The sequence below is a fragment of the Spermophilus citellus genome, assembly GCF_964194105.1.
Source record: "Spermophilus citellus genome assembly, chromosome: 16".
Taxonomy (NCBI): Eukaryota; Metazoa; Chordata; class Mammalia; order Rodentia; family Sciuridae; genus Spermophilus; species Spermophilus citellus.
In genome coordinates, this window is record NC_138196.1 from 49766285 (window position 1) to 49783137 (window position 16853).

Here is a 16853-nt window from a genome sequence, read left to right on the forward strand (position 1 = left end):
GAAACCATTTTAATTTGGGAGTATTTGTGGTGAGCTGCAATCTGCCTTTAGTCATTGACTTTGGTTCTTTTTCCTGGAGCAACACAGAATGCATCTAGTTGTTTTTCTGCATGGAAACTTTTCATGTATTTGAATACAGCTATCATTGTTTCCCCCAAAGCTTCCTTTCCCCAAGATTATAAACACTCTATTTCATATAGTAAATCCTTATTTGATGTTGGTTTAAAACCTTTGGGGTCTCTTTAGTCATATTCCACTAGATACACTGTGGTTTGATGCTCAAATGTCAATGAATATGACAAGTGTATGTAAGCAGAGCAGCTTACAAGGAAAAACTTCTCACTGTGCCTGCAATATGCTTTTTTTTTAAATCAAATATTATACCCAGTGAATAAAAAATCAGAACACTAGATGCTAGGAATTATTCTTGAGGCTGGGATAGAAAAGTAAGTAAACTTAGCTCAAATTAAAAATACCCTCTCAATAAATTATTATCTAGATACTATAATTGAGATATAAACAAAATATGATCATTAAAATAACTAATATTTTAAGTTTTTAGACAATTGAAGATCTGTTTATTTCAGATTACTTGATATTCGTCAATTCTAAAGCTGTGCTGTTGATTTTTAAAAGTTTCAATGTTGGATTGCATACGTATCTTTTCTGATTTCATCATGCTGATTTTATTATAACTCCAGCATAGCCAGTTCTTTAAAAATTTTATCCTGTCATCAAGTATGTCTGTTTTCTTTTCTAAGCCTTGGTTTACCTCTAAGTTTGATAACAACAGGAAAAATGACTGGTTTTTTACATGAACAAAATTATTTGTGTTCTGTATTCCCAACAGAAATATGTGTTGTGGAATTTGGGTAATGGGAAGTGGAATGGCATATATTTAGAAAAGAGAATTTATTCCAGCCCAGACAAATATAGACACTTGGAATTCTACCCACAGTGACTCATAAAAATTTCAGAGGTTTCCCATCTGCTGACAGCCATGTGGTTTTAGCTATTGGCATAGGTGAAGTAAGGGTCTGAGAAACAGAGAAAAAGGTATCAAGGGCTGATTTTTTTCATGCCAGTTTCTTATGACAAAAAAACCATATCACAAATTAAAAGACCATCTTAGGTCTAGCTCCCAGTGTGGCTTAGAGTGCACTTATATCAATCAAACTCTCTTTTTGCTTGAGTTACATCTTCCTAGAGAGGTCTTCCCTGACTAACCTATAGAAATAGTAGCACAACTGCCTCTGCATGAGTGTCCCTTGCTCTGTTTCATGTGTCGTGTGGCTCTCATCACCACTGGACATACCGCCTGTTTCCTAGTTGTTATTCTCAGGCTGACTTCATCTCTTACAATGACATGCATAAGTCTATAAGGTCTATGCAAGAACAGACTTTGGTGTATTTATTTATTGTGGTATACACACTGCTTTAAACAGAAAGTGGCATTAAAACACTTTCTATGTGCTCAATAAACATTTGTTGAATCAATGAATGAATTTGAAGCAAAGTGGTTATAAATTATTCATATACTTCATTGGCAAAGAGCTTATTCCTTTAAAAAATGACTGATAGAAACAACTGAGAAAATCATGTTTGATCCTTCTTACAAAAATATAATTATGTGAAGAATTTTGAGCTTCTCTAAATAAAAGAACTTATAAATGCATGCTAGTGTTATTTAGCAATGTGAGGGAAAGAGTTTATGAAATAATAATGACAACTACATGACACCAAATACTAAGTAATGGAATAACTGCTTAACATATATTTTGTCGTTAAGCATCATAACATTTCTGTAAAGTATATTTGATTGTGCATCTCATTTTTACAGAAACAGAGGCCCAACGGACATCAGTCATTTGTCAAGGACCATTGCCTGAAAGGGCCAGAGTTCAAAACTGTATCCACTAAAACTCCTTTCACTTTTCATCGTCTTCTCACAAGTAATAAACAAATAACTTCCTAGTGTACTCAATGCATAGCTGGGGAATTTTAAAGTCAAGTGGGGCTTTTCTGAGACGCTGATCAGGAGTCTTGTAATGTGTATAACTGCACACTCAAAACAGCTTCTTAGAGTAGGAACCACCAAAATGGCACCTTGATATATTTTACTTCCTGCTTTTTTCAAATCAAATTTGCCAAGAAAATCAGGTAAAGTGATATTTTTGAGGCAGTCAGCATTCTTTACATCTGAAAGTTATGTTTCTATCATATTCATTACCCCCTCAATGGAGAATTTTACAATCCAAATGAGAGAGGTGTGTGAAAGAAAGTTTGCATTTTTCTCTGGATGGCAATTTTGTTAGCTCAGGTAAACTACAAAGCTTGCTCTTCAGACTTTGTTTGAATTCTGAAACTCCAACAGAATCCATTTCCTTCCAGGGGTTGCCAGGAGGAAGAGAGGGGTTGCCCATAAACCAGACATATTATTGGGAAGGGACAGAAAACAGGCAAGTACTGTGACATGAGCCCTTTGCAGAGCTATTCTTGCAGCTTTGCTCGTTCTCAGTTGCCTAATATCAGTCAGGACTTAAGATATCTGAACTTTAGGGAGCCATTAGACATCTACCTGTTCCTGTACCTCTAATACACAGCATGATTATTGGTTTCACTCTCCTACACTTAGTTTAAATGTATGTGTCTGCACTTGTGTGAAGGTCATTTTTTTTATTATTTGGAAGATACTCTTTCCTGGCTCACATGTTCAAACATCATGTGTTTCCTTTCAGCACCACTTACAAACAGAAATAAAATGGATGAGAAGGAAGTATGAAAAAATTAACACTCAGCAAAGGCCACTCCAAGGTGCAATTCCTAACATGGTGTCTGCAGCATTGCCTTTGGAGGGCCCTTCCCTATCAACAGTTATGAAGGATGAGCAGGTTCTTAGAACAGCTGCTACACCTTCTTCATCTCTTTTAGCAGACTTAAAAGTATCTAATCTTAAAAAGACTTGAATTTCTTCCTGACAGACATCTCTGATTCTGATCTTAGTTATGACAAGGATTAGTTCTGAGTTATACTCCAACAAGAGTCCCGGTAGAGGTTGGTGCACTTGTAAGATTTATTAAAAAAAAAAACTGAAACGGTAATGTAATTATTTGTATATAGATAAAGCAAAAGCAAAATAAGACGAACTCCCTTGTAGGATTTCAGTCTCAGATCTTAATCTGGTTTGGAGGCATCCAATGCAAAAAATATGATGGTTACCACTACAGACTCATTCAATTTCTTCTTATCTAAGCAGAAGGCATAGAGAAGGGTGCTCAGAACTCCCATTTCCTAAATGACCATTGCCATCTCCAAAGCTATGCAGTAGAGCATAATATTGCTTCAGAACCTCAAAGCTTTATCATTAGGCAAAGTCATCACAAGAGCCATATTTCTCCAATGCCAGGTCAGAGGGATAAGTTGTAATCATAGACACTTACCAAATACTATATTTCTTCCTTCAATGAAAGATGAAATATAAAAATAGCAATAATGATGATGATGATAAAATATTCAGTGAATAGATTATTTAAAACTTTTCTCTCTTTTTTCATCCCAGGGTTTGAACCCAAGGGCACTTAACCACTGAGTCACATTGCAACCCCCCACACACTCTTTTTTTTTTTTTTTTTTTGAGACAAGGTCTTGCTATATTACTTAGGGCCTTGCTAAGTTACTTAGTCTGGCTTTGAACTTGAGATTCTCCTGCCTCACCCTCCCGAGTCACTGGGATTGCATGAGTGTGCCACCATACCCTGCTAAGTCTTTTATCTTGAGTCATAAAATAAAAGATTATTAAATTCCTCCTGTGTGGGGGGGCATTGCATGAAATTCCAGGAGTGATACAAATGTGGAATTAACACAGTTCCTTCTCCTTAAAAAGCTTTAATTTGTTGTAGAGAAGGCAGATATAGAAAAAAGAATTGCCAGAATAATCTCTCATCCAAATATGTAATTTCTCTATCATGTCTGTGAAAGTTCTTCACATACCCACAATTTCTTCTGGGAGAAATTGAGCACTTTGTCCTGGCAAGCAAGGTCATTTTTACCCTTTCCAGTCCAACCTGCCTCTCAATGTCATCTTTCTCTATGTTCTACCTGCCATCCGATGCTCCAGCATCAGCTGTCTGCACATACTCTCTTCAGCTATGCACAGTGTTTTCCGTCTCTGTGCTCCCTTTCATCTAGAGTGCCCTTTGGTAATTTATTTTAGTTTTCTAGTTGTTTTTTAAAGACTTAGTTTAAGCATTCTTCCAGAAGTCTTTGCTGAGTTTCTTGCATAATCTTGAACAGTCATTCTTCAAAATTCCCACCAAACCGTTACTTCTATAAGGAATTTTCAAAAAATGTATTGCAAGTCACTGTGCTTATACTAGAATATATACTTCTTGGGGATGACAAATTCTAATGTCTCTGTTTCCATAGTATGGATCCCAGTGCATTTTATCTCATTGCCCTTAAAAATGCTGTTACACAGGTTAATAAATGAAAAAAAAAAAAAAGATGATGTAAAATATTTTAGAAAATGGGGGGAAATGCTGCAAGAAAAATTCTAGGGACGTTTTTAAATGTTAGAAGGAAGAGTGAATTCCTAATATGCTATCAATCAATGAAGGCAGAGTTGCACAGGTGACTCTCAGCAGAACCTTGAAGGATGGGTCAGATTCAAGAGTGAAGAAAATTTTTTAAGGATGAAGATTCAACTGAATAAAGACCTTCAAAATAGGGCCTAAAAATGCAATTAAAATAAGTTATGGAATATTAAACCTATCATAAAAATGGTGGACTTTATTTTTATTTTGAAGATAATTGGGAACCCCTGACAGCTCATGGGAAGGAGAATTAGGTAGTACAGTTCTTATTTTAGAAACATAATTGTCTCAGCAATGAGAAAGATGTTTTAAAATTTAGTCTCTTAGAAATCCAAGGAAGAAACTACTACAAGAAGAATGGTACTTTTTGTGAATTTGAATGAGAATTGAGAAAAACGCCTTTTGTTGACTTAGGAAGAGCGGAATGGTGGAGGGGAGGAATAATATTCCATCAAGGATAATGGAAGAGAGCAAAGGGCTTGAGATTGCAAACAAAGTGAGATAACTGGCCTTGGAAATTACTGTAGTTGTCTTTCTCCTGGAAAAGAGATAAAGAGGAGCAAAGAGGAGAAAAGAGTTGGAGATTTGGGACTTCTCTGAGATAAAGCATGGTGAAGAAGATTTGATATTAATCAATTCATTTAGGACATTTTTGTTGCTTTTTACTTAAGACCAGGCAAGGTCTTGGAATGATTGTAGGGAGAGTGAAGGATGTGTCGAATAGAGTAGGGAAGGTCTAGAACAGTGCTGTAAGAAATAAGAAAGGCAGCCATCCAGTGTGCAATGAAGAACTGAGAAGACAATCGAGGTCATGCCTGAAATATCACATCATGAATTTTGGTTGTTTTTGTGAAGGCAACTGATATGGTTGTAGTTATCTACTGCTGGCTATCAAGCCACTCCAAGTTTAGTGGCTTAAAACAGCAGCAATTTCACTATGCTCATGATCAATGGGTCAGAAATTAGAGCAGGCATTTCTGGGTTTTTCTGTTCCATGTTGTAGTGCCTAGGATCACATCATAGTAGTCTGATGGTTCTCAGGGGGTTCTGGAGGATCCAGTATGGTTCCACTCTCATTACTGGTATGTAGGCTGGGGTGGCTGGAAGAGTCACCTGCCTAGGTCTCTGTATTAGCTTTCCATCATGGTGACAAAATATCTCAGGTAATCAAATTACCGGAAGGGAAAGCCTTTTTTTGACCCATAATTTCACAGATTTTTAAGACCATGATTGCTTAACCCTATTCTTTCAGTCCTGTGGCAAGACAAAACATCATGGTAGGGAAGCTGCTCACCTTATGGCAGCTGAGAAGCAAAGAGGGAAACATGAAGGAACTGGGTTCCCAATAGCTCTCCTAAGAACATGCTCCTAATGACCTAACATCCTCCGACTAGGTCTTACATCTTCAATGTTCTGCCACCTTCCCAAAACATCAAATTGAGGATAACACTTTTAGCACAAGGGAACATTCAAGATTCAAGCTATAGAATTCCATTTCCCTCTCCTTATATTCTTGAAATTTTTCACATGAACCTTCCATCCAAACCTACAGACTTCTAACATGATGACTCAGAGAGAACAACCCTGGCACCAGAAACCAACACACCAGCAGCTAAAGTACACATAGTTTCAAGGGGAGGGGACCTGCATCCCACTTCTTAATGGAAGACGTGACACAGTAATTTTGCTAGTGTCTTTTTTTTTTTTTTTTTGGTAGTGTTAACCATTTTCCAACAAGTTTATTTTCTGTTTTCTGTCATCCCTACCAGAATGCAGATCAGGGAGTTTGTTTTGTTTAGTTTTAGTTTTTTTTTTCCCTAAGGGTCTGAAACACAGTAGACAATACATATTTCTTAAATGAATGAGAGCAGAAAGAATGAGGAGTGGATAATATGGGCATAAAGTGCCTGTGGTTGTGATAACCCAGGAAGATGGTGTAGAACCCCCAGAGACCACAGGCTAATGGTTCCCTGTTCATGTATGAGGGTTACAGCACTTCCCATCAGTAACAGTGGCCTAGCAAGGTTGTGGTTAAGGGTATGGTTTCACCTCCACTGATCAGGGAATATTTCAGAATATTTGTGCATATATTTGTTTATTTGCACCGGAAGCACTCCTTCAGTTAAATTAGTGCATCTGACAAGTGATTAATTAATCATAAAGTTTTAAAGTGTCATCATTTACATTTCATAGACTAGCTTTGGGGCTGGTCAAAATAAATTACATTTTGACTTGACTTTTTTTTTAAACATGAAAGCTATGTTTTTCAAATAAAACAAAGGAAAAAAATCACCTTAAATGAGAATAAAGGCATTTCTAACATTAAGTGCACATAAGTAACAAGTGAATTGATGTAATAATCTAATGATTCCCTAAAAGCTATTAAGTTTGATTAATAGTAGCACTATTAATCCAAGTATAAGTGGCTAGTGGCACATGAACCCTTAGGGACTTCTTATAGGAAAGTTACTTTAGCTACAAAGAGGTGCCATAGATATCATTATGGTAAAAAGTCATTCAAATAAAAAAGAATGTATTTTTGGAGATTTAAACTATAGAAAGGTACATTTTGCAATTAGTTCTTTTTTTTTTTTAAAGAGAGAGTGAGAGAAGGGAGAGAGAGAGAGAGAGAGAGAGAGAGAATTTTTAATATTTATTTTTTAGTTCTCGGTGGACACAACATCTTTGTTGGTATGTGGTGCTGAGGATCGAACCCGAGCCGCACGCGTGCCAGGCGAGTGTGCTACCGCTTGAGCCACATCCCCAGCCCTGCAATTAGTTCTTAAAAGCCTCTGATGATTAAAATGTAGTGTCTCTTTAAAAAAATACCCTAAGTATTTGTTAATAATTGAACTTAAACTAAAATTATAACTCCATTGTTCAAAAATACTTCCAAATACTTTTATTTCTCTTCTTTTATTAAATTCCTTATAAAAATGGGAAGACTTTTAAAAAGTTTTATCACTATCATACACGTACATTCTTATAACATTGGACAAATACGATTCTTAAACAAACACCCTTACACATTCTATATTCTGATTCATTCTGTCCCCAAACTATGTAGAGCTCAAATCCAATATACTTTTTTAAATATTCAATTTTCAAAATTGAATAATTTATATATGGAGGATGCTATGAAGATAGTAGATAGGTTGTATCTATAAATATAACATCCATAGATAAGATAACATAGGCTTAAAATGGTGCTGGGATGTTAAAATGTAAAGGGCTTTCAAAATTTTAGTTGTGTGTCTATTTTCTTATTTTTAGCATAACTACCTAAAGGATCTCCCTATTAAAATTTCAAACAGTCTAAAAAGTTAATGACTTAATCTCAATCCAACCCAGAGTCCTTTCTCAATGTTTGTATTTATGTCAAATGGACAACTATTGCACGGTGATGTAGTTTGGATATGGAGTGTTTCCCAGGGAGAAGGTTCCGCTTACTGGAGTCTCAATCATTGAGAGAGCAAGCCTTGGAAGGGATTGTGGGATTCTGGCTTTTTCTTTGTTCCCTTTCTTTAATTTTCAGGTTTTGTTCTGCCACACGCTCCTGCCATGGTATGTTGCCTTACCACAGGCCCCACAGCAACAAGGCCAATAAATCATAGACTAATACTGCTGAAACTGGGGGCCAAAATATGTATTTTCTAAGTCGGTTATCTCAGGTCGTTATAATGATAGAAAGCTAATTCACAAAGTGTTATCCTTTACTTCTCTCCAGTTACATAAACGTGGTATCCCCATCTTGTCAGCTTGAACTTCAGATTCCAGCTCTTTCTGGGCCATATCACCCAGATGAGAAATGGGAAAATAGTGGACAAATGCAAGACTGAAGCAAACACCCTTACAGGCTCTGCATTCTGATTTGTTCTAGATTTCCAAACTGTAGCTCAATTCCTATCTGTTTTCTCTCTCCATTCAAAAGTCCACTATCTTCATTGTTTTTTACTGCAGGTTAAAAAAAAAATATTTTTTTCATCTTCCTGATATTATTTTATTTATTTATTTATTTTGAATGCTGCTAAGGAACAGAATTTGGTAAAGCAGTACCTTTTCTCCAAGTAATAATAATGGCTTCTCTTGTTCACACCCTTCTGTGCCTCACACCAAAGCAGAAGTAACACAACCAGTTAGTTAAAAAGTTTGGAAGAACTAGTTTGGAATTTTTAATTGGTTAGTTCACAATTAAATAGCCAACAGAATTACATAGAGATTTATTTTATATTACTTTATTTTTGAATTTTGATCCAGAAACCAGGATTCTACCGTTGCAATGTAGTATTAGCAATATGTACTCAGAGCAAGTTTGAGTCTGATGCAAATATTAAAGGATGTGATGTAGTTTGTGGGTCACTAGAGCTTGTATCCAGGTATGATTTGTGATGATTTTAAATGTACATGTTTGTGGGGCTGGGGATGTGGCTCAAGCGGTAGCGCGCTCGCCTGGCATGCGTGCGGCCCGGGTTCGATCCTCAGCACCATATACCAACAAAGATGTTGTGTCCGCCGAGAACTAAAAAATAAATATTAAAAATTCTCTCTCTCTCTCTCTCTCACTCTCTCTCCTCTCTCACTCTCTCTTTAAAAAAAAATGTACATGTTTGTGAAATTAGTAGAGGCATTTGAAAGTGAAGCAGCATCCTGGTCCTCACTGTGCATTTGTATAAGAATAAAAGAGAAATTAGATGTACAAGGTATCTGGGAAACTTTATTTACTTATTTTTTAAACATTTATTTTTTAGTTATAGGTGGACACAATATCTTTATTTTACTGTTATGTGGTGCTGAGGATCGAACCCAGCGCCTCACGCATGCCAGGCAAGCGCTCTATCTCTGAGCCACAACCCCAGCCCGGGAAACTTTATTTTTATCAGTCATCAAGATATACCTTCTCAAGTAACTGGGGTAGATTTCTTCTTGGCTCCCAAAATATTAAGCTTACAACTTTAGTCTGTATTTATTTGTTTAGTTAGTTAGTTGTAGTTGGACATGATACTTTTATTTTATTTATTTATTTATTTTTATGTGGTGCTGAGGATCGAACCCAGCACCTCTCACATGCCAGGCGAGCGCTTTACCACTGAGCTACAACCCCAGCCCCAGTCTGTATTTCTGTTAATACTATAACTCTTTATTTGACATACTACTTCACATTTTCTCCATCTAATCAAATCTTCTTTTTCTACTCTGTATTTTATTTCCAAATGTTGCCAAACCGAGTTCTAATTCTATTTCACCTATGAAGCCATCTTCAACTTCTTTTGTCATACTAACCTATCTCTCAGTACTAGCAGTGAATAATGGAGATACCATATGCTTGGTTTCATAAGTAAAGAATATTGACCATTTTAATTGATTTTATGTCCTACAAGTGACCTAGTATAGTGCTAAGAGCAATAAATAACCTTTGGATGATTGTCTTCACAAAAATTCAATTTTTTCCAAGAAAATTATTGAGCGTTGGGGAATACAAAACTTTCTTTTTTAAAGAAAAGGACAGAAATAAATATTACAAACATGAAACAACTGAATGGAAAACCTGAGAGTGATACTGGATATCATCTCATTTGGCCTTCACATTTAATTGAAGAAGGAAATATAAGCAGAATAATTAGGTAATCTGCATAAAGCTATGGAGTAAACTAGTAACAAATACAAAACTACAACTCAGGACTTTAAACCCCTTTAATGTTTGTTGTTAAACTGGACTATAGTATATGTTGTAGCATATACTATGAACTTCAATATTGAATAGAATGTTTTAATTATACTTGTCTTTTGAGATTATATTCAGGACTACTTTCTTATAAGATGCAAAATTAATTGTCTATACTGTGAGTGACATTGCTGGTGAACTATCTAATATGCATTTCCCTTTCTTCCTTTAATCTTTCTGTGTCTCTCCCCTTCCCTTTCTCTCTCATACTCAAATGCATGGTTATGTTACAGTTAAGATCTAACACCTCCAGTCATCTTGTATAGAATAACCATTTGGAGTTTCTTCTCACTAATGAGATCATTTAAAACTCCTGCAAAATTATTACCTTTCCAAATAAAAAGAAAAAAAACTTTACATAAAAAAAAAGATTTGTAGATCTTTATTCCTTTGCCTTTTCTGTACCTGGAATGTAGATATGTTGCTGACTATGTAGTAGCTATCTTGTGATCATAAGGATGAAATCCACAACCAAATCTTAGGAATGGAGTGATAGAAGGAGCAAGGTGTCCTTGATAACATTGTTAAGGAGCTGGCTCTCCTGGGGCAATTCCAGGCTTTTAAGTGAGAATTAAAAATCTCTAATTTATTTAATTCATTAGTTTTAAGTTTTCTGTTACTAATACTTAAATAATCCCTTCCTAAGATAGTATCACAAAATGTTAAAATGCAGTTGAGTGGCAAATTCAATCACAGTATTTGATCAGATACTTTTACAGTGACTTTGGTGTAATGGGCTATTGCAATTCATGAAAACATAACTTTCTAAAAGTGACTTAAATAATCTAGCAGCATTCTATATTCTGTAAATAGATTATTTTATTTCATTGTCAAACTTGTATGGGAGGGTTCATTGGCATCCTTATTTGTACAGACACAAAAGAAAGTTGAGAGGTTAATTGTCTTGCTATTGTCACATAGTAAAAGGTGAAAATCCTTGTGATGCCAATGATTGTGTTTTGTTCATCTGTCACATCACATAATAAACCACATCATATAACAAACTAGGAGAAGTGAAGCTCTGTGAGTCAGTTTATTGCTTTATAATAAGACAGTTGACTAACAGTTTTGTGTTCTTCTCCAGAAATAAAATACTAAAGCCATAGTAAAAACATGTTACACAGACCATCTATATGTAATCCAGAGAGAGAATAATTTAAAGTTGTGCAATTCTAAAATTGTTAATTTAGTCATTTCACAGAGAATTAATTGTAGAACTGATTCTATTTTTTGTTCTGCTTTTAAACCTGGTCTTCTTCCAGGTATAACTATATGCCCCAAACTTAAAAAAAGAAAAAAGAAAGAAATGAAAAGAAGTTATCCCTTAGCTCTTCAACACTTCAACACCACTGAAATGAAATCAACTGCTAGACATTCTTTCCTCCTCCGAAAATATCATTTAAGTTTGGATTCCAAATGTTCAAACCTGTAAGTCTTCCAGGTAACTCAAGATTTCTTATTCTTTATTCTCTGTGAATTATTTTCTTCATTGTTAACCTAAGAAAACAAAGGGAAGCATGATAAAATGGAGCATTCATGGATTAAAAGGATAAATATATGAGCTAATAAAACAAACAAAAAAAAATGGATACATCACTCAAATACCTACTAACAAAAAACAATTTTTAAAAAGGTCATTATAGGGCTGGGGATGTGGCTCAAGCGGTAGCGCGCTCGCCTGGCATGCGTGCGGCCCGGGTTCGATCCTCAGCACCACATACCAACAAAGATGTTGTGTCTGCCGAGAACTAAAAAATAAATATTAAAATTCTCTCTCTCTCTCCCCTCTCTCACTCTCTCTTTAAAAAAAAAAAAAAAAAAAAAAAGGTCATTATAAACCTAGTTGTACCTGCTCAACTGAATAAAGTAGTAATTGAAGTCAACCCTAAATATATTTCAAGATATAAAAAGATATCTTTCATTCTATCATAAAAACTAAGTAATTGATGAAATATTTTATCAGTCACAATAAAATGGAGTAACTTTATAACACCTATTAGATAAAAAGTCCAGATTCTTTATCTAAGGCTCAGTGTTTTGAATGAAAGCCATCAAAAAAAATGCCCAAAGTTTATAATTTCAGAACAAAATTTTGGGAACATCCAAAGATTGTGAATTAAGTCTAAAACCAGTAACACTAATGACCAGTTTATTTTAAATATGCTATAAGAAGCTCCACTGAGGTCTCTTTAAAAGGCCCTCTGTCACTGTCAGTGAATTTTATGTTTCCTGTAATAAGATTAAATCTGGCTAAATACAGAAAATGTTTTATGGATGCTCCATGAGCTACAGTTGTGATTGGATTAGAAGTGATTCTGCATAGGGGTAAATCATGATTCTTTGAGACTCATTTTTCCTGTAGCAGTTCATTCTTCTCAGAACCCTGAGCTATGAGACCTTGGTGAGTGTGATAGTTTATTTCTTGTGTGAGCCTGATTGGGTTAGGGATGCCCATGTTGCTGGTAAAACATTATTTCTTAGTGTGTTTATAAAAGTGTAAGATTTGCTCTCACCAATGTCGTGGGCATCATTCAATCTGTTAGGGGCCTAACAGAATAAAAAAGCAGAGGAAAAGTAAATTCTCTCTTCCTTCTGAAGCTAGAATATCCATCATAAGAAATTGAAGTTCTTAGGCTTTTGGCCTCTGGATGATTTACAGAACCACATTCCTGATGTGCCAGCTTGCAGGTGACATCTCATGAACTTCTCAGCCTTTGTAATCATGTGAGCCAATTCCTATAATAAGTGTCCTCTTATGGCCTATTGGCTCTGTTTCTATGGAGAATACTGAATAATACAATAACTTAATGACTCAGTGGAGAGATAATATTTACAAACAAGAAGAAAATGAAAGGAGAATGGGAAATAGGCCACGTGTGGCACAGGAGAGAAGTAAGATCTAACATCAATGGGAGAGAAAGTCATTCCAGTCAAAACCCTGGAGACGACTATATGCTGACTTCTGAGGCTATTCATTCAGCAATTCACTACTTACTGGATAATACTTTGTGCCATCTATAATACTAGACTCTGGTAGTATAAAAATGAGCATACCACAGGCTGTTGTCTCAAGGAGTTTGCAACCCATTGGCTATCAGAAGAAAAACAACATAAATGGGCATTTGCAAGCCTGGAGAGATAAACAACTTTTATAGGTTGGAGGGAAGGGACTTTCAAAGCCTTGGCAATATGGCACAGTACTAGAATAAAACATAAGAAATTTAGTAATTAAGGAAATATCTGCTGAGCATTTACTCTGGTAGAAATATTTATTGAGCATTTACTCTGGATAAATTTTTACATAATTTCAATGAAATGTGTTCAGTGCTAGAATAGATAAAGTGCTTTGGCAGTTTTAAAACAAAGAAAAATTATTTTGTCTTCAGGATAGAAGTTTTTAAAGGAAGTCTCCATAATAGAAAAAACTACCCAGTTTAATGCATTTTTGATGGAAAAAAATTAAAGAAGAATATCAGAATAACAATAAACAGACGTGAAAAAATATCAAGGTAGAAAACAGGAATTTTTAGTGGCATAACTAAGATGGGCAGTAGGAAAGTGGGGAGAGAGGCCCTTAAGCCTTGTAAGCTAATGAAATACAAATAAGGCAGCTACAAAGAGGTTGATACACAATCCACCAAATGAATGATATCTTCAAGGAAAAAGTATGAATTAAAATGGAGGAACTGAGTAAAGAAAGTGTAACCCACTTCTTTTCATAAATTTTCTTAGGAATCCCAGAAAGAATTGTCTACATTAGTGCTAATTTTATTAGTCTTCACCTAGGACACAAAGATTATGGAAGCACCCTTAACAGGCTCCAGGTTTTAGTGGTGTTTCAGCATGGGGGATGAATTTGCATTGACTGTCAAAGCTTCCTTGTTATCACTTTCTCAAGAAGGAACCACTAAGAGTTGTAGGCTGGGGCTTGGACACAAACAAAATTCTGAAGCAGTTAAAGTTGCTTCTTAGTTCCCACAAAATTTGCTAATAGGAGGAAGAAAGAACGAGAGAGCAAGCATGCACTAAAAGCCCTTTCCCTTTGAATTTGAGATCTGTATATATTTCAAGCAAAATGGGACTTATTGCTAATTAAAATAATTGTAACACAGCAAAATTTGGGCAAGAAATATTAGAGTCCTGGTTCCTTACAACTTCTCTTTTAAAGCTTTAATCTCTTTCATTTGCAGTAAGAATTCATAGTTTGCCAGCTCTCAATGAATCTTGAATCTTGAGAGACTTGAGTTTTGTTCTTGGCATTGGAATGGCAAAATACATTTTACTACCCCTAATTATAAGAGTTCGAAGATTCTTGTCAGATCACTTTGAATATAAGGCAATTGTGCATGAACAGCAATTTCTGAGAACATGAATTCACAACTCTGATTCATTTCATTCTTCTGAGATGTGTGTCAGAGGGAAACACGGAACATGGAAGGAGTTAGCTAAAATAATAATGAGCAAGGCCTTGTAAAACAGCTACTTTGATTCTCCAGGACTGGCTGACTGCCTAGGGTATGACCTTGGGCAGTTTAAGAAGAAAGAAAATGAGATTTAAGCCAAAAGGTGGTAAAGAGAACAGGAAGAGAGAAGGGAAGTAGTTCTTCATTTCTCAGGCTCAGTTGTGAATGCTCTTCAGAAACAAAAAAATTAGTTGCATACTATTTTAATATGCAGGATTGGCACAATTTTTCATAGTATTATATGTGAGATTTCAATTTAATTTTTATTTTGCCCTGATGAGTTTGCAACTTAGTGTTATTTCCACACACATTAGAGAATGCAATGATCTGTCAGTTATAGGAACTGGAATAAAAATATTTTGACCCCTATTCATCCATAAGTAAATTTATTAAATTCTTGATATCCTTAAATATTCATATCAGGGACAACTAGTTTAATTTGTTTTTTTGAAATCTTCTGACTTCATTTAAAAGGGCAGGGACTGTAAGAATTTATCTACCAAGCATTTTATGCATGACAAGTTTCTTGAAGAAGACTTAAGTTACAGCCTGATTCTTAAAAACATTTACCACCAGATGATTGTAAATTGCCTATATTTGAAAAAAAAAAGATTTGCATTTGATTCAAACTTAAAATAGTGTTGAACTCTTCAACTTGTTGAGACAAATTCAGAAATGTAGAGTCTATAGAAAGAAGAAAAATCACTGTGAAATGAAATGTTTATCACTTCAAAGAAAAAAGTATATCAAATTTAATATAAATAAAAATATCTGGTTTGTGTAGATAGCGCTGATTATTTCCATTATATGGTCAGTAGTAGTAAGAGAATTATTATGAGAAATGAATGAAAGAGTTACAATTTTAGCACATTTATATTTGTATTGCATCTTAACAGACAAATGTTAAATGAGAAGTTATGTTGCTTACTCTGAAGTTTTTTAACACAGATTCATTAAAAATAATGGTATGATATGTCTTCCCATCACACCCCTTCATTCCCCCACCCTGTGTTTCCCAGCTGCTCTGAACTGAGCAGCTTTTCTTCACCCTTTTGTCATGATGTTCTGCAACTTACATGTCTTCCCATTTCACTGCCAGTGCCCTAAATTAGGCTCATGCTATTTCCTGAAGGGTGCTGCAAATTCCCCAGTTCTGCTCCGGCGTTATCTTCCTAGAACACAGAACGTTAACTGAATTCCTCATTTTCTCATTTCCCACTTGCATTCTCTTATGGGTTAGATTGTGTCTGTCCCAAAAAATGCTGAAGTTCTAACCTTTAGTACCTATGAATATGAACTTATTTGGAAATAGGATCTGTCTTACTCTATTCCTGCTGCTATAATAAAATACTTTTACAGTGGGAAATTTATAAATAACAAAAGATTATTTATAGTTCTGGAGATTGGTAAGTCTAGGATCAAGGTACAGGGAAATTACATCTCATCTGGTTGAGCGCTGTTTCTCATAAATGGCACCTTCTATGTGTCCTCACATAATGGAGAGTGTGAACAAACTCCCTCGGGCCTCTTCCTGTCGGACACTAATCCCTTTCATGATGTGGAGAGACTTGATGACCTCATTGCCTTCCAAATGCCTCACCTTTTAATACTACTCACCTTGGGGGTTAGATTTCAATCTATAACCTTTGGTGGACACAAACAGTTATACTTTAACAGGGTCTTTGCAGATGATCAAGCTAAAATGAGATCATTAGGATGGACCCTAATCCAAATAACTATGTTCTTATAAAAAGGGAAGTTTCAGACACAGAGATATGAATGCAGATAATACCAGTTGAAGACTGCTATTACGCTGAAAAAAATTGAGGGGCTATGAGAAGGTAGGAAAGAGCCCTGGAACAGATCCTTCCCCAGCACCTTCAGAAAGAACACAGTCCTGCCAACAACTTCATTTTGTTCTTCTATCAATAAATTGCTGACGTTTAAGCCACTTATTAATTCATGATACTTTGTTACAGCACCTTAACAAACCAATACAGAGTCCTCCCACCCATTCCATTTGCTTCTAACATTATCTTTCAAAAGCTCTATGTGGTTTTCCAATTTCCCAATAAG